Raw genomic sequence first — 23,698 nt, forward strand, 5'->3', positions numbered from 1 at the left:
CTGGGGATTCCTCAATGGAAAAATGACTTAAATGTACAAACAAATAAAAGATTCTTCAATGGGAAAACAACTTAAATGCAGAGACAATTAAGGGGTTTTCAATTGGGTTTTCAATGGGGCTATCATTAGGCAGTGCTGTAAGAATATGGGGATTATGCAATCTATGGATTGGGGTATCTATACTGACAAGAGAGGACTGGCTAGGACATCAGGGAGTGTTAAGAGCATCACTGCTTGGACAGTCCAGGGGTCAGTCAAGGATTCCCTTGGTCCTCCAAGGGGTCTCAAGGCAGCTACTAGACCTCCTGGCTCCTTTGCAAGATGTAGGCATCACTCTCTTGGGATGGTTCCAGATTTTGGCAGCTGCTCACCATGGGATTTAGTGGGAAGAGTCCTGATTTGAGGCAGAGTGACCTATTCATAGGGTAAGTGACATCATGGATGTGTCACAGTTCTCGCAGAATGGATTGGACACTGTTCAAAGGTTCACTCCCATCTCTGGGCTGATAGGTCCAAAACATGTAAAGGTGTTTTAGGAAACCAGGGGATGAGACTCCTTTGTCATCTTTCTCTGACAGGAGGGCTCAGTCTGGTTTAGGGACATAGAAATATCACTGTCTGACAAGTGCCCTTACTCTTCATATTTCAACACATATGACAGCAATTTTTAACACTATGTTTTTCAGTAAATCAAATTACCCTACTGAGATGTGTGTAGGTTATTCTATTGCAGAGGTAAGGTTTTCCTTCATTTACACCCAAACTATATCCGTGATAAATATGGTGCTCGGTGGCGGTACATGAATCATATTTTGCGGGTTACTCCAATTTTCATATCTCTCAACCACACCAGAATGCCCCATGATGTTTTTCTAAATAACTTGGGTTGTGTGGGCCCCACCAAAATCATTTTTGCTTGACCAGAAGCAGTCAACTTTCATATTTTCAAAAATCCTACCCTGAGTCTTGTGCAACCAATACTGCCAATGTTATACAATAAAAAGCATCTCTCCCATTTTGCACAATGGGAGTTAAACCACTCCTTAACCCTTGGGATGGGTATGTTCCTGGCTGTGAGAGGGTCCTGTGTTTAGATTAGCTCAGAGCTTTAAGAGCTAATGGCCATCTACAGCCAGTTTTATTTTAGCCTAAGTGGTTTGGATCATAGACTGCTGGAGAGCAGAGCTGCCCTATCTCGCCCACCATAATTCTGATCTGTGCTGGAATTTAAGGTTGTATTTCTAAGAGAAGCACTCATGCTTGAAGGGAAACCAGAATTACATCTGCATGATAACGGGCTTTGAAATCTAGTTTCACATTTGAAGACCCATAGCAGAGAAACAAAACCAAGATTAGGCCTGCCCCCCACTGCAGGCATTTTACTTTTAAATAAACTCTTGGAATTGCCCACAATTTTAACATGTAAAGCCCTTGCAAAGTAGTTCCCTGCACATAGTGGTTACAGAAGGGCAACATAATTATATATTTAGAGACTTTAATTGTACATCTAGCTGCTTAGAGTGTCAATTTAAAGGCACAATTGAAATTCACTCTGTGAAGTTTCAGCCGTGAAAAAGTCTTCATTCTGCTGTAATTTAACATTTCCTTGTAAATTCTGTGAATTATTGTGAATTATTGTTTCCTCTGCGATGGGCTCATGATGGACAGAACCCACGTTCATCTATTACAAATCTTGCACACATTTTCATGAGCATGTCTTTAATTTAAAGGGAAAAACTGATTTACACATTTTCTTTAATGTTTCTTCCAGAATGCAGTCTGCCTCCCTGCAACTGTAGCCCACACTACTGACATCCAATTTAGGGTACTGTGGACTGTCATTTCTGAGACTGTTATTTCAGCACTCCAAAACTTTACAATGTGCATTTCCCATATGCCCAGAAATTGCCACATTTATGCATCTCAATTATGTAATGTTCAATTTTATTCCTTTATACTTCAAAAGTGCAGGGCTTCATTCCCACATTAGTTCAGGGCAGGTTCAGGACATGCCTTTTATTTTGGGGAGCCCTCATAAATGACTCTGGCCTTTAATTGTGGCATCCAGGGGTAATTTCACTCTACAAGTCCCCCCTCCTAGATCTTTAATGAGTTTTATACAGAGAGAAGAGCTAGGAGAGAGTGGGGTTGTAGAGGAGGTCCCAGATATGAACCTGCACCCCTGCCCCCCATTGCGAGTTGCCAGTAAAGTACTCGCCGAGGTACGTGACGTATAAGGAGCAAATGAACCAACAGAGAGCCGCACTGGAACTCTGCCCCGTGTACATAAGGAGATCGGTACCGGTTGAAGCAGCCATAACACAACAACCCTGGGCAGCACGGTACCCTATCAGACAGCCGTACCAGCCGCTGATGCAACATGAGGAATACCTGCACACGGTCCACGAGGAGACCCCTAAAGCCTTAATGGAAGGCCAATGGAAATAAACCAAGGGGCCGAGCAGCCCCGAGAACAAACAGAATTGGCTACTGAAAGCACGTATGCCAGTACTAGTAACTGCAAGGATAATTATAATGGATACAGGGGAGAGACACTGGTAAAACGTAAGAGAATGGTGCCATGAGACAAGATGGAAGCAACCGCCCTGTTGAATGTGTGTAAATAAGCTGGAAACGCAAGATGCTAAGAAGTTGATACTGCCTACAATGCTTAGTAGAAGAATAGAGCCGCAAGAGCCAACCATATATCTACCTCAATACAGCACAATGTACACGTGCGACTCCATTTTGTGAAAGCAGAAATGTACCCAGGCGGCCAAAGACCTGAAAGGCCAAGTTTCGAAACTCAGCAAAGAGGCTCATGCCGGGGAAATCGAGATTGACCAGAGAAGGGGAGGTGAGCATGAGCTCACGAGAGTCCAACTACAGAGCATACCAGCCCGCCCATGCAGGTCAAGATAAGAGAGGCCCATGCAGGTGGCCAAGCGAACACAGAATTAAATGCACAAAAGGCTGTAGACTGAAGCAGATTCATGGTGAACCAACACGTGACCAGACAGGCGCGAAGATGTACTACCGCCTGATGTCATCCAGAACCCGAGGATGCCATAACTTTTCCTGATAAGAGACTACAGATCCGAGGCCATACCCAGCCAACTAATTGACACATAGCCCTACAACACTGATTGATGGAAGGGAGGAAGGGTGCATCTTGGGACACTAGGCATCTGGGTGTCTATTCTGCATGCTGCTAATTAAAATGGAGATTTATGTTTAGGGGTGTAACTTGCCCAATCACAATGGGCCATGTAATCTAGGGTCCTATAGACACTGTAACCAATGAGACGTCTTACTTGTAGTGACGTCAATGACGTGTGTTGTAGAGGGATGGGCATAGACACCCACCCGATAAGAGTTATCCAATCCACTCGCTTGATTTCCATATACAGATATAGCACCTATACTTAAGTTACCTTTCCCAACCAATTATATTGCGTGATCATTTTTTGTAAAATTAGACGTCAATGATGATGAATTTTGCCCATAAAAGAGGCTGTTTGACTGAAGTTCGGGGAAGTCGGGTGAGGCAGGTGATCGTGATGCTGCTGATTTCCATTTGCTAATGTGTGTATCATTAAACAGACTTCCCTTTGCCAATTTATTGAGTCATGGTTATTGAATCTTGCTGGAGTATGTGAATCCTGCACTCTGTCCTCACATGGTGCAGCTATCTTGTATAACTGGTTTTCGAGGGTGAGTACTGACCAATGGGCCCGTCAGTAATTTCCTCTCCTCGTCAACACTTGGTAGCGTGAGGATGGTTTCGGCAATCGATTATAGATCATCGATTGATATAGTTATAAGACACCTTTAGACCGACGGCACAAAGTAACTCTGGGCCTTCGGTTACATCACGAGTCCTTTCGCCATTCCGGCTGAGTAGGCTGAGAAGCACCCCGTGGACAATGATAGTGTAAATATTGCAAAGTATCTGCAGTGGGACTGAAGGAACCCTCCTTTCCAAACATAACCTCATTCCCCCGGGCAGCGGATCGGAAGAAAACCTTAAAAGCAGGAAGAGGAAAGGGCGGTGATCCTGAAGTTCCAGAGAGGAAAAGAGGCGATCGGTGAGTGAAACAACGAAACTCGTTATTCGGCAAAGGTTTTATAGGCCTTAGAGTAAGAAGGGGAAAGGTAACGGAGGGTAGCAGAGAAAAAGTAAAACAGCTAGAAGTAGAGAAGACTGTATATATATATATATATAGGGGCTAAAGACCTGAGCACCTGAAGTAATTGGGGAAAGATATCAGGGGGGCACCTGAAATTAAAAACTGTAAGGAATAACGGGGGGGGGGCACCCGAGAGAATACTGTAAGGAATACCGGGGGGGGCACCCGAGAGAAAACTGTAAGCAATACCGAGGGGGCACCCGAGAGAAAACTGTAAGGAATATCGGTGGGCACCCGGGAGAAAACTGTAAAATTTGCCTTGTTCCTGCGCTTTAAAGAGTGGTCAGAAGGAACGTGAACCCAGAGCCCACAGAGGGGGGACATTAGGCTACGATGGCGTTTAAAGACGCCATAATGGGGTTCGTTCAAATCCCATGACGGGGTAGTGATTAGAAGGCAGGTATACGTATGACCAGCTGGTGTCCGTCTAGTCTGTCAAGCGTCTGTCCTATATGTCCTATGTATGCTGAATGTGGAATTGTTGTATTATCGATTGATGGCAATGCATTTTTGCTTTACGCGATTCTGTAAATGAGAGGTTATCACCACTGAATTGATGAGTCTTGAGTAAACTGTTGGTATAAAAATTTTGCGGAAAAGTTGGATTGGAGCTTGTGTATGTGGTGCTCGCTCATAATAGCGAAAAGTTGAAAAACTGTGTGAACATTGTTGGTGACAAAATTAAGGAAGTTACCCCACTTGCACATTTGTGCAAACAGTTGCCAAAGCATGCAACAAAGCTAAGGAAATATAGCCAGGAGTGGGTTAAGGGCACCTCAAATAAAATGTTTATGCCGTGGCCCCAGAATGGGTCATTGTCTAAGGCTGTTTTACAGCACATGACCACCTTCTTACATGCCACATATAGCGGGAAGAAGCTCGAGAAACGCCTTGCTGTTCTCGAGCTTTAGAAAATGTTTTAACAAGTAAAGGAAGAAGAACCCCCCGCAGACTGCATATTAAACGTATGTACGGAGGGGGGTGAGACGCCTACCGCGCCATCTGCCCCGCCGGAACCAGTTGTTGAGGGAAGTAAGTCGGAGGGTATGTGCCCAATAAGAGAACTTAAGGCAGCCACAGGTTATAGCAACCCTGCATATGAGTCACCTGCATATAGCAGTGACGAGACAAAAGAGAAGGAACAGGAAATTGACTCGGCCTCCACAATCCTGTGGGACAAAGAGAGGCGAGGTGAGGAAAGAAAGGGCCAGGCACAAACGAGTGCACCTCTCGATAGAGAGAGAGAGGGAAAGAAGTAGAAAGGAACCAATGAGTTAACATTTGCAAAGGACGAATGGATGGGAGGGCAGATACTATTGAAATTAGATGGAAAAGGAAGTGATGGTGCAAGGTCGAGTGAACGGTCTGACGAGGTTCAAAGAAAGGAAAGGGAGAAAGAAGTGGACATAAGAGACAAGAGGGCAAGAAAGAACGATAGGTTGAGGCGAGAACAACTATATCGCGAAGAGCAAGGTATACCGCTCAGTCGCACGCAATATGCAGCCTATGAAATGTACAGGCAGAACGTGCTAAAGTTGGAGGAAGAAAGGAGAGTGCACGAAAAGAAAGTGAAGAAGAGAGAAGATGAAGAAAGTAGTAGGGCAAAAGAACGCAGAAATGAACTGATGAGGGAAGTAGATAAGGCTAGAGAGGAAGCGAAGAAGCGAAGAGAAATGGATGAGGAAGCAGAGCATAAACGCAGGGAAAGTGCGCAAGATTTGGAATATTTGCAAAGGGAAGTTAAAAAACCCAATCCTGTTGTAGACTGGGAAGACATAGAAGAGTTCTTTCCTGCAAACGATACGGTACCAGATACAAGCGGGACAATTATTGATGATGACTTCGACACCAGAAGCATCGGGGAAGCGATGGATAAAATATATGATGAGATGGGACTGGAACTAATCTCCCAAGAGGGAAGGGAAGATGAGCGCTTAGAGAGCACTCAGCTATATGACACTGAGGATGTCACCCGAAGTAGTGGGAGTAGGGGACGTTAACTAGATAGGCTAGAAGTTGGGCAGAATGAAGATGATGCAGGAAGTTGTGTAAACTGGGAGTATTCAGAGTCTGACTCCGATGGGGAAGCGGAGGAAGTGATACATGACGAAGGGAGACGGTGCGAGAAGCGGCTCCCAGGGAACAGAGAGGTATGATGGTCAGATGCTAGCGGGTCCTTAAATAGGACACCGAAGTCTGCTGGACAGTCCAGCCGACATGAAGAAACACACCACGGTCAGAGGGGGGTGTCAGGACCTGCCTATACAGATAGTTTAAGGGCATTGCCAGGTAGATGGAATGGCGAAAACGCCACCCCGGTGAGAGACCGAGGAGGTATAGAGAAGGAAAATGAGGATTGTGCATTCCAATTCCCACTGTTAGAAAATGGGGGAGCAAGACCACAATATATTCCATGGCCACACATGGACCGAGAGAATCTTAAAAATAAGCTTCCAATGTTGACATCGGGAGCCGGGAAGTGGATACATGAGCTAGAAAAAATGACGGGGGCGTCACCCTAGCCATAGGGGACATCAAAGGTCTCCTAATTGCTATAATCGGAGAAAGAGCAGATGATGTATGGAAAAGGGCAGGCTACCCTAGAGTAACCATAACTAACACCTCTCATGACGGAGCGCCATTTAATAACTGTAGAGCAGCAGTATGGAAAGCGCTGTGTACCCTATATCCAGACACATCTGATAAGGGAGCTATAATGACTCGAAAAATGAAAGAGTCAGAGGATCCGTTGCTGTATATCCAGAGTTTTCAAGATGCGTGGGTGCTCGAAATGCATGAGTCTTGGACAAAATCTATCCCTGTATTCTATCATATATTGTGCTAAGGGTTACCACAACCGGTGCAAAAACAGCTAAAAAAATTGGTAGGAATAGAAGCTAAACCGTAGGCCGAAATCCAGTTCACAATTGCACATTACTGTAGACTGTTGCAAGAAAAGAATCAGAAGAAAGAGGCAACGTGTAAGGGAGAAGGGGCGAAGCTAGTGCAAATGAAGCTCTCAAAGTATGCTCTCGAGGGAGCCATGCTAACAAGCCCAGCCGAATCGAGTGCACAGTGTGCAACTAACCTGCCACAGACTAATCAGGGTAACGTGGGATTTTACCCGAGAGGAAGGGGATTTGGAGGAAGAGGATGGCAGAGTAATCAGGGAGGGTTTAGAGGTAACCAAGGAGGTTTACAGAATGTTCAAAATGGTATCCAGAACACACCGATGGGCAGTCTGACTATGCCAGATGGACAAATGGCCCGACCACCGCCAGTGTGTTGGCTGTGTGGAGTGACAGGACATGTGGCGCGCATGTGCAGAAGCCAAAGCATGTGGCAGAACAACCAAGGGATGGGGGCAGGCATGGTGAATCAACCCGCTACCCCACAACAGGGCAGGGCACAAAACTATACATTGCAGCAGCAGGCGGTTGGCTTGCAGCAAGGTGCACAGCAAGTGGTCCAGCCACAGAACATGGGGAATGTACCACACGGACAACCCCAGCAGACACTGCCGCAAGTGGCTCAGGGCACTAATTCCAGTGGGGGAAACCAACAGGTATACAGTGGACCGAACCTATATATGAAATAGGACGGCTCAAAAGGAACTCTGATGTGTTCTATCCTATCAGTGACACCAGACCCTAACAGGGAACCTAGGGTAAATGTCACCATAGGGGGGAAAGAATATTCCTTATTAGTTGACACGGGTGCATTGCGCTCGTGCATACGAGAAGGCAAGTTCTCCTTGTCCAGCGAGGCCATCGATACCCAGAGTTTTACTGGAGCTCATAGCAGAGTTCCCTTTACTGATGCACTCCCGGTCTTAGTGGGAGAGTGCGACATGAATGTATCGTTATTGTATTCTCGTCAATCCCCAGTGAATATCATGGGTCGGAACTTGATGACAAAGTTGAATGTGACCATCTCATTAAATGAGGATGGCATAGTGTGCTCCACCCCAGGAATGCATTATGCAAACGTGTGCGAAATGATAAGAGCATACTCTGGACGTGCAGCTATGAGAGCTGTACCACTGGAGCCAGACGTTTTTGCATATGGTGTACGAGTGCTTATAGCGTGATTGCCAGGCCTCGCAGACAAACCTATGAGACCCCTGATGAGTTTCTATTCAGGCTAAGAATACCCATGCACGAAGAGGAGGGACAACTATTTCCCTTAATAATACAATCTGCCGCGGTGCGAGGAAAGGTAGTATTAGTTGAAGGATATGACAACGAGGGCAGACCATGGTGTGCAATTGTCGCCATCGAAGAAGGGTATCGTGTGACTGATGTCACCAATGATGATCTGTTCAGAAAACACCCTGACCTAGAAGAGACACGGGTGTAAGTGAGTCTCATATTTTGGGTCAAAATGATCAAGCGGGAGGTGCAGCAGAGGATGATGTTAGCGCTGGTACGCCCGGAATATTTCAATGACGACGTGGCCCTAGTGCCAGCCAAAGTATGGACTACAGGGCCTTATGATGTAAGTCTCCTGACGGGGGCCGGCGAAGTAAAAATTAAATTGAAACCAGGAGCAATTCTGCCACGGGCACGACACAATCCCATGTCCAGAGAAGCAGATGAAGGGATCGCAAAGACAATCTCTGCCATGATGGAGCAGGGCATCCTAGTGACATCGGAATCACTGTGCAACACAGTGATTTATCCTGTCAAGAAATCAAAGGGAGGGTCCTGGCGTTTAATCCAGATTTTACGAGCATTGAATGACATAGTCGAAGCCGAGTTCCCTCTAGTCCCTAATCCATCCACAATTTTGTGCAACATACCCACTGAGGCAAAATACTTCACGGTGATCAATTTGAAAAATGCATTTTTCTCGATTCCATTGCACCGTGGCGTCATTTACTTTCAGACAAATGCGCCTGAAAAGTACGAGGTTGCCACAGGGGTATTGCGAATCTCCGTCCATTTTCAACTGAGTCCTGCAAATGGACCTAAGCAATATTGTGGTGGACAGTGTTGTTTTGCAGTATGTAGATGACATTCTAATCTGCAGCATCACTGAAGAGCAATGCCGACATGACTCTGTCCAGCTATTGACTATATTAGCTGAGAATGGATACAAAGTGGACAAGGACAAGTTGCAGTACTGCCAACAGGAGCTGTTGTACACAGGGCAACTGATCTCACATGAGGGGAAAAAGGTAACCCCAGAAAGGGCTGAGGCCATCATGAACACAGCCAAGCCGCGCACATTAAAGCAAATGCAAAGCTTCCTAGGCCTGTGCAACTATGTCAGAGCATGGATCTTTGAATACAGCTCATATAACAAGCCCTTGTTGCAGGCCCTTAAAAAGGCCCAGGCGACGAGGGAAGAAATTGAATGGAATGAAGGAATGGAGAAAGGGTTTACAGAACTCAAGGGGGCAATTTGTAAGGCCCCAGTCCTCGGGATTCCTAATTATGCTGAGGAATTCTATCTGTTTTCTCATACTGATGGAAATTTTATGACGGCAGTGCTCGCGCAGCGAACCTCGCTGGGGTATAAACCCTTAGCATATTACAGTGGGAGTTTGGGCCACTTTCCATGTGAACAAAATCTAGCCACCGCTGCGTTCGCCATTGAGAAGGCGTCATCCATTGTGATGGGGTGCTCCATGACACTATTGAACACTCACTATTCGCCATACTAGAGAAGCCAAAGGGCACGCTGACTTCTCAGAGAGCATCAGCCTACGAGGTGATTATTTCTAATCCATCGATCAAAGTAGTGCACTGCAAAACTGTGAATCCTGCTACGTTCATAGCTGAGCCAGTCACAGAGGGAGAACCTATACACGACTGTGCGAACTATGAGCAATTCTATGATGAGATCCCCAGGGTAAAGGGAAATGCCCTGGCGAGTGGGGAGATATTCTTTATTGACGGGTCTTCGAGAATTGACCAAGAAGACGGACAATGTATACAGGCGTGGCCGTGATCAAATACATGGTGAATGGAGAGTTCCAAGTACTTGTCAGTGCACGAATACCATCTCATTATTCGGCACGGGCTGCAGAACTAGTGGCTTTGATACTCGCCATTGAGAATGATGCAGACCAGGAAGTGACAGTATACAGTGACTCTGCCTATGTGACGTCAACAGTGCACGTAGGACTGGCGTGCTGGAAAAGGAGGGGCTACCTCCGAGCAGACGGCAGCCAGTGCAGCACACAGCCCTGTTGGACAGACTGATAAAAGCACTACAGCTCCCAGTGGGCATAGTGGTCGTAAAATGTGCTGCTCATACCAAGGGGACAGATTTCGTGTTCCGTGGAAAGTATGAAGCGGACACGGAAGCCAAACGTATGGCATCCAAAGCTGAAACAATCATGGACGTGGATGTGGCATGTGCCCATGAGAGAATGATGGTAGCACGAGCCACACCAGAAGCCTATAGTAATATGGGGCAGTCTCAGTTAATTGAGCTCCAGGAGGAGGCACCTCAGGAGAAGAAAAATCTGTGGAAGTGTCGAGGGTGTTCTTTAAACCCCTCATACGGATTGTGGAGGCAAGACAGCACTGGTAAACCAGTAATGCCTGTCACCCTTCTAAAATTAGCGCTAGAACAGCTTCACTATCCCATACACATGTCAAGAGAAAATCTTGCCGCAACGCTCGCCGAAGACTGGTTTATACCGAATTTAGCAGAGCATGTTGCATTCTTTATGGCAAACTGCATTGTCTGCCAACAATTTACCTCTGGGCACACTTTAAAAGTAGTGAGAGGAGTCATCCCCAGACCAAATGGACCTTTCCAGCACCTTCATATTGATCATGTCGATATGATTCAGGTGTGTAATGGGTACAGATATTTACTTGTGGTGGTGTGTCCCTTTTCCAGATGGGTAGAAGCAGGTCCATGTGCACACCCTGATGCTGCCTGTTCTGCTAAGTTCCTGGTGAAGGAAGTTTTCCCTAGATGGGGGGTGTGCAAGGTAATAAGATCAGATAATGGGGCTCATTTTGTGAACGCAGTGTTCTAACAGATTAACTTGTTGCTTGGTACAAAGCACAAGTTCTCGTCGGCGTATCATCCAGAGGGAAATGGGATATGTGAACGAATCATTGGATTTCTCAAGGAAAGGATAGCCAAGTTGAAGCTCACATTAAGAAAGGGATGGATGCACTGCCTACCACTGGCATTGTATGTGCTTCAGAACCAACCAGGCTCCGACCATCATCTCACACCGCACAAAATAGTTACTGGGAGAAGGATGAGGACTCCCCTTACCCCCCCGAGACAGAGCTAGATATGATGCCCAGACAACTAGGGAGGTTCTAAGAGAAGAAATGAAAGCTTATCTGGACTGTCTCACATCCAGTGCCACTGTCATTACAGGCCAGCTGCAGCGACGGCGGGAAGGGGACAGCACGGCGCAAACTATAACAGATAGTGCTGATGCAGGTGCAGCTCACAGCCTTTGTGCGCCTCTTGTTTTACCTGGAGACAGCGTCCTCGTGAGGAATTATACAAGGGAAAGATGGGACAAGCCAAGGTTTATTGGCCCTTTCATCGTAGAGGACTGCACCCCGTCCGCTGTTAAGCTTGTGGGCAGAAGAGCTTGGACCTTCCTGAACGATATCAAGCTGTTCATAGGAGAGAGCACTCCTACTGCATCTACCACCGAGGAACCCACAGACAACGGGGAAGGGCCTCAGCACGTGCAGACAAGGTCTATGACAAGGAAGAAGGACGCACAAGCAGAAGAGACAAACTAAAGAACTCGCTTTGAAAATTGTGGCTATACACTGAACTTTTCCTCCAAGCACTGAATGAGATACGAGACTTTCAAACGAACGCAATGTGCCACTGAAACTACAGGCTAAAGAAGAAAACCGCATATTCTGAAACCGCAGTGACACGGGTAGCTTGATCACGTTGAGCCACAAAGCATTGAACATGAACTCTCAGACGCTGATAAACAGTGAAATAGGACACTCCTGTAAACTAAAACCGTTATTCTGAAGCATCCAGTATCGAGACTTTGTTCACGGACATATGATTCACCCCAGCAGAAGTCTTAAGTGGGATGTACTCACCTACTTTCAGTCAGTAATACTGACCTATCCGTCACTTATAGGGAGAGAAACAAGTGTCACAGAATACATTAAAGATCCAGAAAATAAGAAGGTAATTGGGCAACTACTGAGTGTCATCACAGAGGTCTTCGGCGAGTTGCCCGAGCACAGTGAACAAAAGACTAATGCTCCCACCTCAAGCGGTCATTGATGAACTTACCTACACTTTATTCTTTCGAATCATAGAGGAGTTCCCAGGACTGGTCGGAAGAACCACAGTACACTGACTTTCATCAGAGATCCCGAAATAATGACTTCTTGAGTCAAATATGGGGTAAATTGAAGCATGTGGCAGCAATCCACGCAGCAGGAAAGTGCAAGAACTGCTCACGACAACACAAAAACCTGTGATCAGGACCCAGCAAAACAAAGCAAATGTCCCTGTCCCCTGCAGACACCCAGCTAGCCCACTACGTCCTGATTAGGCTAGTCACAGACTATCCAGAAAGGATGGGAAGGCCTGCTGATGTTGACATTGTCACTTTCCTTAGAGATCCAGTCAATTTCCTACACATGAAGACCCTTCCCCATGGCATCATGCTCCAAGTGGGACTGTCCAACTTCCAGCGAGAATTCCTAAGGAGATTCCAGTGAGACCTTTCCCCTAGGGACAGATCAAGGAGACAAAGACTGATCACACTGCAAGAAAGGCCTGTGACCTAAGAGCCAAAGAATCAGAGCAAATGTCATTAACACCTGAAGACAGTCGGTATGCGTTTTGTGTTTTCATTCATCTCATTGAAGACTTTCCAAAACTAGTGGGCAGACCCCGTAACATTGATGTGCCTGCTTTTCTTAATGATCCAGTAAAAAATGCTCAATTGAACAGACTCCTGAGGGCTATTGCGTCACAACTAAGAAGCAACAATGGACATCCACTACTAAGAAGAGCCTTACAAGGGGGAGATCCAAGATAAAACTTTTCATCATCCTCCCACCAGGAACAGAGCAAGGAAGCAAAGACATAATTCTTCATGCTGCTAACGTAGGACAGATCGAGAAAAGCAAAATCGAGGATACCAAATCTTGGCCTCATTTTTCTTATTCTTTCTATCCCTTCATCATCGTTCCACAGTGGAGTAAATGTGGGAAAGAGAGACTGTTCAGCAACTCGACCTCGAAGAACCAAGTGAAAGCAACAGAGACACGAACTTCACAGCCGTGTTTACCTTTTTCAACCTTTTTCTTATTTTTTCCTACCTTCTCATATGTTATTTTTTCAATATTTTATTTTTGCGTGATTTGTAATGAATCCATCCTTTCATGGTGTCACTGTGAATGTTTTCCTGCATATCCTCAGGGCCAAGGCGAGTTGGAAGAGTCCCCTGGGAATTGTTCCCACAACAATATAGAATAAATATGGTGTGCTGAAAACGATATTTTAACCTTTTCCCATAGTCTAGCAAAGGAACTGTACTCCATACTCAGAGACTATCATCATCACTCACAAGAGGGGGGACATTGAACAGCACTTGCTACTTTAGTGTTTACTGAACTTTTGAGCGACGAGATTAGAATAAGAAGAAAAATAAACTATTGACTGGAAACAGTAACTTAGTCCTGCCACCAGCAGAAGGGCGCCCCCGGTTTCCTGGAAGGAGATGCTGTAAGCTGTCTTTCAAAGTCATTATATGTATATGCATTGTGATTATTGTAGTATTTTTGTCTCTAACTATCAGAACTGCATTTTTTATTGGTGCACAAAGCGTCCCAATGTCTGCGCATCCACCAGGTAATGAACTTCTGGGCCCCAAAAAAGCACCCAGACCTTATATTGTCATCCCTGTCCCAAGAAAAACTGATGATAAAGCAAACGATTTACAGTTGAATGTAATTAGCAGTAATACGTATACACTTGAAGTAGTGAATGGTGAGAAAAGCTGGAGACAGGGTCAGCACGGAATGAATGGTAATGCAGCACTGTCCACGGTACGCACCCATACACTGAGTGCACACGAACAAGGGAAAGAGTCAATGGCTACGCAACCGCAGGCCAAAACAACTGAAAGAGAAAAGTCACCCGTGGAACAAACAGCTCCAGAAAACAGGGAACCAATTGAGAAACCGAACAGAGATGGCATAGCAAAATCCCTCAATAGAACGGAGGAAGCCACGAAAGAACTCACTGAGAAAACACATGTGGTAGTCGAGTATGCGTTTCCGCTCATACTTAGAGCAAAGAAGCTACATGAGGAGCTGGGCAAGAAAACCACTGAGACAGTAACAAAGAGCATGCCAGCTCCAACGTCAGAAGTAACTACCAAACCTACGACACTGCCTTGTGTTGGGAGGATGATAAGCCAAATGTGGTGGGAGGAGTTCTACAAAAGAGTGCATGAGGGGAGGAAAAGAAATGCAAGCCCTTCCTCTGCTACTCCAGTAAAGGAAGTGAGACCTGCACCACCAAGGATAATACCTGAGAGACTACCTGAACGAAAGAGCAGCACAGACGCATTCAGAGACATAGTTATAGCCAATTACAGAAAAACGTTAAGAATCAAGAGAATCCCATATGAAACTGACAACGAACTAAACGATTATTTGGACAGCACAGCCCACCTTGGAAACAACATTTGGTACCAACACATGAAGGAAGAAGGACGAAGGCAATCAGAAGGAGAATGTTTTGTCTGTGCACTCTTGCCGTACAGCATGGGCAAGTCCAAAATCTTTGTGGCTGTAGAAATCGATGTCCCCACAGCACACTGTATGTCACACGTAGCGATGTGCAACACCAGAGGATCATTTATGGGAAGAGACGCCTCGTTGACATGGTCCAATGAAAAGTACTACCCTGATGAAGACGGGTTTGTCCAAGATATCAAAACAAGAAACAGGGCGCACACCAAGAATCATGTGATTAGATATGAAAACCCTGACGTCAAAGGATCAGGAATAAGGTGGGAAATAAACTCAAGACTGAACGTCCAAGGGAAAACGGCAGAAGAAGCTCAAATCTGGAAGAAACGAGGCCAAATGCAGATCTAGGGATCAGTAGTTTCCCCAGACGGTTGGGAAGTAGGAGTCGTAATCTGCCGAGCTTGGATGGTCCTTGGAGCATGCCAAGAAGCAATAGAAAATTCACAAAGACTATGTAAACCACTATGGCCAAAATTGTTAGAGCTGTTACCGTGGGTAGAAGACAGAGGAGGCCCCCTGCAAAAAGTACCACTGGAAAAGCCAAAAGTGTGCTTTGGAAGTAATGGCACGAGGAAAATGGGGGAGAACCAAAACTGCGGATGAATATATGAAGCCCCAGAGATGTCGCAAGGATCCGCAGTCCTGATGGACCATTACTGGGCATGTGGATCCAAGGACTACATAAGACTACCGAGGAACTGGAGAGGCATATGCACACTGGTGAACGTCCACGTTCCTGCACTAGTGATTCCAAAAAATGAACTGAATTTGGACAGTTTCCTGAAAGCAGATGCTCACCTGAGGAAAAGGAGGTCTGTGGAACTAATGTCAAGGATGAAGAGAGAAAATTACTTCTCCGCCAAATCAGAGGACGCATTTTATGCCATTCCCTACGTACACAGGCTGTTTAGCCTGACTTCATCCGTATTTACAACAATACTATTGCTGCATATCCAGGTTGGTGCAAACACCAAGTGGTTACAGATAACGAGATGGGAATTACTGCAGACCATCAATACCACCATAAAAGTATTCAACGTGATCAAAGAAGAACTAAGAGCAGTCCGGCTGATGACTCTCCAGAACAGATATGTGCTTGACATGATCACAGCGATGGATGGAGTTGTTTGTGCAAAAATTGGAGAATCATGTTGCACTTTTTTATACCATCACACGACGAAGAAAATGGAACCCTCACAGAGGCCATAAGCATGTTGACAACCCTAAAGAACCAGATGATCGATGAAACAGATGAAGTGGACGACGACAGCTGGTTTGGAAACCTATTCTTATGGGTCCCACAATGGATGGCTGATATATTCAAGTTTCTGGGAGCCTTGCTAGCAATGGTGCTGCTAGGATTCTGTGTTATCAAGATAATCATCACACAGTGCCAGAAAACTGCAAAGAAGTCCATTGGGATGAAAATTATAGTCGATGCCGAGCCATGCTGGAAGCCCAGAGACCTGACAGATGAGGAGATAAAGGACTTTGTGAAGGCCAGTGAATTTGCAACAGAGGGAACAAAATTCACTTATCCCAAGAAACGAAGAAGGTATGAAGGCAAATGGATTTACTGCAGTCCAAATGGACAATGCCAGTTGATGACCTGGAACAAAGAGGAGCATGTGAGAACAGCATGAAGCTTGAAAGGGGTGATAAAGATATGGACACCAAATTTGCATACTTTCGCGCCATCTTGTGTAAACGCAGAAGACAATGAACAAGAATCTGAAGAATCAAAAACTGGATATAAAGGAGGAAGCATAAGTGGTTGAAGAACCGACCAGAGGGGGGAGTGTAGAGGAGGTCCCAGATATGACCTGCACCCCTGCCCCCCATTGTGAGTTGCTAGTAAAGTACTCGCCGAGGTACGTGACGTATGAGGAGCAAAAGAACCAACAGAGAGCTGCACTGGAACTCTGCCCTGTGTACATAAGGAGATCGGTACCGGTTGAAGCAACCATAACACGACAACCCTGGGCAGCACGGTACCCTATCAGACAGCCGTACCAGCCGCTGATGCAACTTGAGAATACCTGCACACGGTCCACATGGAGACCCCTAAAGCCTTAATGGAAGGCCAATGGAAATAAACCAAGGGCCCGAGCAGCCCCGAGAACAAACAGAATTGGCTACTGAAAGCACGTATGCCAGTACTAGTAACTGCAAGGATAATTATAATGGATACTGGGGGGAGACACTGGTAAACGTAAGAGAATGGTTCCATGAGACAAGATGGAAGCAACCACCCTGTTGAATGTGTGTAAATAAGCTTGAAACGCAAGATGCTAAGAAGTCAATACTGCCTACAATTCTTAGTAGAAGAATAGAGCGGCAAGTGCCAAACATATATCTACCTCAATACAGCACAATGTACACATGCGACTCCATTTTGCGAAAGCAGAAATGTACCCAGGTGGCCAAAGGCCTGAAAGGCCAAGTTTCAAAACTCAGCAAAGAGGCTCATGCCAGGGAAATTGAGATTGACCAGAGAAGGGGAGGTGAGCATGAGCTCACGAGACTCCAACTACAGAGCATACCAGCCCGCCGGTGAAGGTCAAGATAAGAGAGGCCCATACAGGTGGCCAAGCGAATACGGAATTAAATGCACAAAAGGCTGGAAACTGAAGCAGATTCATGGTGAACCAACACATGACCAGACAGACGCGAAGATGTATCACCGCCTGATGTCATCCATAACCCGAGGATGCCATAACTTTTCCTGATAAGAGACTACAGATCTGAGGCCATACCCAGCCAACTAATTGACATATAGCCCTAAAACACTGATTGATGGAAGGGAGGAAGGGTGAATCTTGGGACACTAGGCACCTGGGTGTCTATTCTGCATGCTGCTAATTAAAATGGAGATTTATGTTTAGGGGTGTAACTTGCCCAATCACAATGGGCCATGTAATCTAGGGTCCTATAGACAATGTAACGAATGAGACGTCGTACTTGTAGTGACATCAATCATGCGTGTTGTAGAGTGATGGGCATAGACGCCCACCCGATAAGAGTTATCCAATACATTCACTTTATTTCCATATACAGATATATCACCTATACTTAAATTACCTTTCCCAACCAATTATATTGCGTGATCATTTTTTGTAAAATTAGACGTCAATGATGATGAATTTTGCCCATAAAAGAGGCTGTTTGACTGAAGTTCGGGGAAGTCGGGTGAGGCAGGTGTTCGTGATGCTGCTGATTTCCATTTGCTAATGTCTGTATCATTAAACGGACTTCCCTTTGCCAATTTATTGAGTCTTGGTTATTGAATCTTGCTGGAGTATGTGAATCCTGCACTGTGTCCTCACATGGTGCAGCTATCTTGTATAACTAGTTTTCGAGGGTGAGTACTGACCAATGGGCCCGTCAGTAATTTCCTCTCCTCGTCAACAGGGTGTCCATTTCATGATGACCTGGGTTCACCCAAGGGATTTCCTTTAGAGTGTGCATGCTCGTGGGTTCAGTCCAGGACTCTCCTTCAAAGCATGTCTGCTCTATTCCTGGTCGTGTTGGAGTGGTGCACTGGTCTGCCCCACTCTCTTTTTATTTTTCCATTAGGGTTTTATCCTGGCCCTCTCCCCTTCCGGTGGCTCCCCTCATGTCTGTAGAGACAAGGAGTTAGTTTATCTGCCAAGAAGAATGGAGAGATTAAGCATTTCATACAAAACCATTCTCCCAGCTATCGATGTTAAAGTGGACAACAAAATAATAAGAGAAAAGAAACATGCCAGATATACAATACAACCACATTTTTTTTTCTTCCTTACATTTTAATCCTTCATCATCTTCTAAAAATACGAATAATTGTTCTACTGCCAGTAAGTGTATGATTTTCTTCATCCGGGTTCCAATTCCTTACCTTTACTCTTCAGAGGATTCCAGGGCTCCACCCTCAATGGGTTCTTCAATCAGTCGCAAGTTCTGCCTGGGATGACAGCGCCTCAACTGATTTATGTGCACCCATTTCTCTTCCGTTTGTTCTCCTTTAGGGATGCGGATCTTAGAGGCGACAGGTGAGATTCTATCCACAATTTCAAAGACGCTGCACCAGAATGGAAGGAACTTTCAGTCTTGTGTCTGGTTCCTTTGAAAATTGTACAAATAGACCCTGTCTCCTACTTGGTACTCTTTCTTGGTTGTCTTTAAATCGTAGTGGGTTTTCATCTCCTCTGCTGACTTTTCCAGATTTTGTTCAGCGTACGCAAAAGCATGCTGAAGGTGTTTTCACAAATTCTCAATATATTCATGTGTCGTGGACGCATTGATCAGGGTCTACTCTTGAGTCCTGTAGAACAGATGTTGAGGTAGCAACATTTTTCATCCAGTCATTAACTCAAATGGAGACATTTTTATTTCAGAAGATGGTGTAGACCTGCCTGATAGCCATCAGGATAAGTGGTAGTCGGGTGTTCCAACTAGGCCCAGAGTCCGCCATGAACTTCTTTAGGATGGCCACAATCAATTTTTGTACCTATCAACTCCCCCATTAAAGGCTAGGTGGTAGGCAATATGGAGTTTTCTCTTTACCACAAGTATCTCCCACATGTTTGTTATCTCATCACTGGTAAAGTGACTTCCTCTGTACGACTGAATCCTTTGGGAAGGCCGAATTGTGAGCAGATGTGATTGATCATCAGGGCAGCTGCTGTTTCTGCCTTGAAATTTGGGGTAGGAAGACATTCCACCCACTTGGTAAACAAGCATGTCAAGGTTAACATGTACTTGTTTCCTCTAGAGGAGCGAATCAGGGGCCCGATGAAATCTACTTGCAAATCTGACCAAGGCAATGTCATCTCCCTTTTCTGTAGGGGAGCTCGGTGTGTAAGGGAAGTTGGCTGAAATTGCACACACACACAAGACACCCCTTCAAGTATTGGTCAAGGTCCTGACCCATATGTGGCCAGTATGCAAACTCTTGGAAGATTTCCAAAGTTGTATGACACCCCGATGACCAGCTGTGGCCACGTCATGGGCATGACTTAACATCAGGTTTTGGAATGAGGTAGGTACCACCCACTGGTCACATCCAGAGATGGATCTCCATACCAAGAAAGCGTCTTGGATTTGGAACATTTTGGAAAACTTCATCAACACCCGGAGATCCTTTTGCCCGATGTAATCGGATTCGGTCAGAGGAAAATTCACGGGGTCTTCAATGTGTTGATAAAATTTCCCAATGATCGGATCCCCTTTTTGTGCTGTAATCATATCAGCATCTGGGGTTTCCTTACTCCACTGGGCAGTTGAGAGTTAATTTTGGGCAAGTGTGTGGGACCTGGTGACAGCAGCGGCCTGAATTTCCCCCAAAGCGACTCGATCTCTATGAGATCCCTGTGGATGGCTCCGGTTTTGGTCAGCTGGTCAGCCAAGTTATTTCCGGTTTTGTCTGGTCCCTCTACTTTTGAGTGAACTTTTATCTATTTCCAGTAGATGGGCATCTCATTAGAGGCGACCAGATCATCAATGGATTGTATTAGTTTCCCATGCTTGAGTGGTTTGTTGTTTTCACACAGCATGCCTCGGCTTATCCAATTAATAAGGTGTTCCACAAACCCATTCCGCACATTATCTGTATTAGAGATTATGACTAGTTTGTGGACAAGGTGCTGCATGGCAGTGAGGATGGCCTGATGAACCGCCAACAACTCCGCCACCTGACTCCTTCAGGGATCGATCGTGTACCCAGCAGGGGGTTCCGGGGCATCATTCACCCAGGCATTCCCAATGCCAGCCACCAGTTCTTTTTCGCCGTTGTTGTCAACATGGTAGGAGCACCAATCCACATAAACTGTGGGCATCTCCTGGCATGGTTCTTCCTCATTGACTTTGTACGGGTAAGTCAGGTAGGCCTCTATGTTGTCTTGTGTTTTTAGACTTTCGTTCTTGAGACAGTTTTCCTGAGCATAGTTATGCAAGTCAGCCAAACCTTGCACGAGGGGACTCTTCTTGTTTTGGCCATATCTGACCTCCACACGAAAGCCTTGCATGGACAGAATCCAGGAAGTAATTCTGGAATTACTTACAATCTCTGTCCGGATTTGGTCACTTTGAAGATATTGCAAGGGCTGGTGAGGAGTCTCGACAGCTCGACAATGATGTGCTCCCCCTCGATGAAGGGGCGATCATTTTCAATGCCCACACCATTGCCAGGAGTTCCTTCTCACAATTGTTGAATTTTTCCTCAAAAGAAGACAATGTCGTACTCGCGTAGAAAATGACTTTGTTGACCTTTTCGTGCTTCTGGTATAATACTGCTGTTAAGCAAGTATTTGAGAACCCAGTCTTTCAAACTCCTTGTTTTTGATGGGGTAAGCCAAACAAGGCACTTGTGAAAGGCTTCTCTTCAGTTGTTTCACTGCCTCAGCTTGCTCTGGATCCCACTCCCATTTGACCCCGGCCTTTCGTAAATGGACCTAGGGTCTTATGACCTCTGTGTAGTCCTCTATGATCTTTCTACTATAATTTGTAAGTCCAAGAAGGCTTCTTAGTTCACGCAAAATCGTAGGGTTCTTAAATTTTAGTAACGCTTCCACCTTTTTTGCCTGAGGACTGAGACCCTGAGGGTTGATTTCATACCCTACGAAGTTCATGCAGGTCTTACACTACTGCGCCTTCTGGAAGGACAGTTTTGCTCTGGCTTTCTTCAACTGGGTCAGAACATAGTGTATTTCAGTTGTATGTTCCTCCAAGGTTGTGCTTTTGATTAGAACATCATCTACATAGGCCAGGTGTCCCCTTTCACCCAAGTTGGGCATGGTCTTATGCAGAAAGATTAAATTCATTGCCAGAGCTTAAATTACCAAAGGGGTTTCGGGTCCACATGTATTGCTGCCCCCTGAAGGTAAAGGCAGGCTTGTACTAGTCTTCCCTACTTACGGGTACTGATCAGTAACCATTGGTCAGGTCAATGGCGGTAATACACCTTTGACCCCTGGATCTGGGCCAGTCTCTGATCGATGTAGGGAAGAGGCCATCGGGACATGTGGACCCGTTAATTTTACTCCCTATGGTCTGTGCAAATTCTCCATTGGCCATTGGGTTTTAGTATCCCAGTAGCGAGTTATTCAAGGTACGGTGGACTGGATGAATTATCACACGGGATTCTAAGTTCTTTATGATCTCTGTGAGTGACTCCAAAGACGCAAGTGGCAACTGGTATTGCTTCACGAATATGGGAGCCATCCCAGGGTCCCTGGGTATGGAAGTAGAATGTATCTCGGTGCCACCACAGTTGTACGAGTTCAAGGCAAAGATGTCTTGAAAATCCAGAAACACCTATTTCAGCTTCTGCCTTTGCTCTTCGTTCTCGCAGGCATCCACAAGGTTGATTCGTTCTCAGCCATCTGCCTAAAGACTAGAAATACCTCGGGTTTTGCAATTTCGCCGTATGCTCCAGTTGCGTGGAGAGATCTCTTGTTATGGTGCTGGCCTGGAAAGCACTTTTCAAGTAGGAGAGGCAGTCACTGTTGACCTGAAATACCACCTCATCCTTCCTGATGGCACAGGTTACCTCTTCCCCCCGTAAGGGCAGAAAGTATACACCAAGTAGGTAAGTTGTCGTCACAGAAGTCACAGTGATTATGAATTTGTCCCATAATCTCATCCCTAAATCAATGGAGAAATGTTGAACCTCAACAGCCATTCCAGTAAAGGTGTCTGCTCCCAGAGTGATACTCCTAGTGGTCGTTGTTATCCACCAATATTCGAATAGTGTCATGTTCTAGGTCAACTAGTCGTGTCAGGTTCAAATACAACCCCTGCTGTTGGAGGTGATCATTTTAATTTATATAAGCGTCTGGGTTTTGGAGGTTCTGTCCTCGCTTTATCTTTAGGGGAATAGTGAATTGTCGGACCAGTCCTGGGATGGTGGCCTCTTCTCCAGTTTAAACTTCAACTGCATACGGCAGTAAATGAGCTGACCGAAATGCTTTCTCAGGGTTGTGAAAGCCCACGGGGTTACCCCCCATTAGGGACCAGACCTTAAAATTAATTAGGTCCAAATTAATTGCAAATTGATTGAGAATGTCACTGCCCAAGTAGAATGCAGCGGGGACATCTCTCACAACTCAACCATTTTTATTTTATTTTATTTTATATTTTTTTTTACACACCCAAACCCTAAGGTATCACGGCGAGGTTACAGACAGCTTGTTAAGACAATAATTAGAGGGGCCAATAGGGCACATTTACAACAAAGTTTAATGCAGTATTAACACAAGAAAATATACAGTGGTGAAAACTCAATAGTTGACAAACTTCCGAAGAATACATACATGATCAAATCTATTTACTAATCTATTTACACAGACAGAAATGCTGATCAAGAGCAATCCTATTTCCCTAAGGCATAGTGAAGATATTATAATTGGTTGACCAGGTTTTTAAGGATTTCTTGAAGCCTGTGAAGGTTTCCTCATTTTTGATGAGGAGAGGGAGAGTGTTCCAATGTATGGGGGCTAGGTATTGGAAGCTACTGCAGCCTGCTCTGGTATTCTTGTATCGAGGGATAGTTAAGCGTGCTTGGTTGTTGGATCTAACGGGTCTAGTCGATTCATTTTGGCTATGGCGTGGTTCAGGTAAATAGGGGCATTTGTATGTAGGCATATGAACGTGAAGCAAAGGGTTTTTAATATAATTCTAGCTTTAATAGGAAGCCAGTGGTGGTCTCTTCTGACATTAAAGATGTGGTCAGATTTTGTTATTCCGAGGGCCGCTCGAAGGGCTTTGTTTTGTATTAGCCGAAGTTTATTAATA

This window comes from Ambystoma mexicanum, chromosome 7p (genome assembly GCF_040938575.1).
Source record: "Ambystoma mexicanum isolate Mex_15411 chromosome 7p, UKY_AmexF1_1, whole genome shotgun sequence".
NCBI classification, from domain to species: Eukaryota; Metazoa; Chordata; class Amphibia; order Caudata; family Ambystomatidae; genus Ambystoma; species Ambystoma mexicanum.